Raw genomic sequence first — 2,500 nt, forward strand, 5'->3', positions numbered from 1 at the left:
ATCAACTTCAAGCTTGTTCGGATCGCCTTATTAGATGCATCGTATTCACTGAAAAGAAAAAACTCTCATTTCCTTCATGAATCTCGATAAAATGCCTTTTAAAAATGAATCTTTTTTTCAGAGTTTAAGACCAACCTTTTACTCCAGAGCTGTCTTTCATCAGCAGAGATAAGCAGAGAGACCCACCTGCCTGCTTTCACTCTCCTCTCTCGCTTCCACATTCCATCCGAATCAGTCAGCGGGTTTATCGCTCTGTGCCTCCTCCTCTTTGTCCCGAAGAGGCATGGGCGGGGGCCAGCGAGGACATGCGGGGCTCTGCTGTAATGTGGGTGTATATGTGTGTGTGTGTCGTTAGTACATGAATTCACATTTTATGTATGTATGTATGAGTGTGTGTGCTTGTGTATGTGTGGAAAGAGATAGATAGATAGATAGATAGATAGAGAGAGAGAGAGAGAGAGAGAGAGAGAGAGATAGAGAGATAGAGAGATAGATAGATAGATAGATAGAAGATAGATAGATAGAGAGAGAGAGAGAGAGAGAGAGAGAGAGAGAGAGAGAGAGAGAGAGAGAGAGGGGGGGGGGTAGACAGATACGGACAACAAAACTATGCATTATATAATAACACTGAGGATAATGATAAAAGAATAATGGCGGTTATGATAAAAATCCTGATAAACCTACGCGAATCTCACTAATTCACATCATTATGATTTTAATGAATCATCTTAATATAATATATCATACTCCTGGTATTCCTTATCATCGTTAACATCTTCACCGCCGTCATGATGTTGGTTATAGTAATAATTTTAGGTTAAAATCTAGTCAAACAGTCCCTTGTATGCCATGTCAGGTGAATGTTAGATGTAGCACTGTTCACGGGAAGTAATTCGTCGATATACTGTGGTTAGGGGTATGGTACCATAATGGTACATTAACTTGAATTATAATTAAATTTTAATGCGGATATTCTGTGTACATTACACAGCTTTCTCTCTCTCTCTCTCTCTTTCGCTATCTATCTATCATCTATCTATCTGTGTGTGTGTTTGTGAGAGAGAGGGGGGGTTACAGCTTTCACATTATACAGATATATTAGTGAATGGTATTAAATACATTCTGTTGAAGTACTATGGCAAGAACAATGTTTATGGAGTGTTCACACACATGAGAACATGATATAGCAGTCAGGCAATTAACTAAGTCATACCATCCTTGTCTGTGTTTGTTTAATTAAGTTCATGTAATCTTTCGTCTCTAAACTTGCAACGTCCCCTTCCTTTCATTCAGATTACATATCAGAATTAATCCTTGATATTCTTTCAGAAATAGATGTCTGAGTAATACAAGTTTACAATCGTCTTTACCCTATGCTTTCTTAAGACTCGTCTTGATCAAAGCATTGGGTTTCTTTATTCAACACCTTTCTGTTAAAGATTGGACAAGCTTAAAACATTTGACATGAGGTCATAACATCATAGCATATCCTCTGATACATCACCTGACACAGAATAACCATTTGTCTTCTTGTACCTCACGACAGATGGCTTGATGGTTGTATCGTGTGTCACCCTCAGATATGGTGTAGGCCTACATGTATTCATTTATGTTTCTAATTACAAAGTTTATGCGTAGTTTCTACATCGACCCGCCTTTACTCAAGCCTAACTTTCGCGTCCATAGCATCATCTTGCCTTGCTCTTGTCTTGAGCGAACTGAAGAGGAAATTTTCCCTTGAAAATTGGTCGTAATGCTTAATGCTCAAGCTTTCTGGTTATGTTTAGTTTAAGAAATGTTTAAAGTTTAGTTCAGGCGCTTGGGAGGATTACTTAAGGGCCGGTCACATTAATCTATTCTGTCCAGGGATCCCTTTACAGAACTGGATGCTTCCCTTTCTGTAAACGGATCCGAGATTAAAATCCCTCCGCAGCGCGAAAACGCTCTGTCGGTATTTCATCCCTGCCTACAGCTGAAACTATATTGCCGAAACAAAAACTATAATATAATTACTGGTATACTCATTACTTGGAATCTTAAAAAATGATTACATATCATGATAAAAACTAAATTATTAGATACAAAGATGTATTGCATCTAACAATGATGTCTCATTAAATGTTTATAGATAATTCAAATAAACGTTAATTTGACTAACGAGCATAAATATCAACCCACTCCGACACGCCAAAAAGCATGGAGCTTTCTTCGGAAGTTATTGACTCGTTGTTGGATAAAGTTAGAGCTAAAGAGCCATTGTGGAACACCAGTCATAAGGATTATAAACGCAGGAATGAGAAAAGAACATTAATGGATGAAATAAGCAATGAATACCAAGAGCTCTACACAGATAGGCATATTTCACTTTTCCTGACCCTGTTACTTTTACTTCACTTTCCTTATCTAAAATGTAGGTAAATCTTAAATATAGGTAAAATCTTATTTTAGTAATGGTATGCAATAGTAAGCCATATCATATCAGTGTCCGAAGTGACACTGA

Source organism: Penaeus monodon, chromosome 2 (genome assembly GCF_015228065.2).
Source record: "Penaeus monodon isolate SGIC_2016 chromosome 2, NSTDA_Pmon_1, whole genome shotgun sequence".
Lineage (NCBI taxonomy): Eukaryota > Metazoa > Arthropoda > Malacostraca > Decapoda > Penaeidae > Penaeus > Penaeus monodon.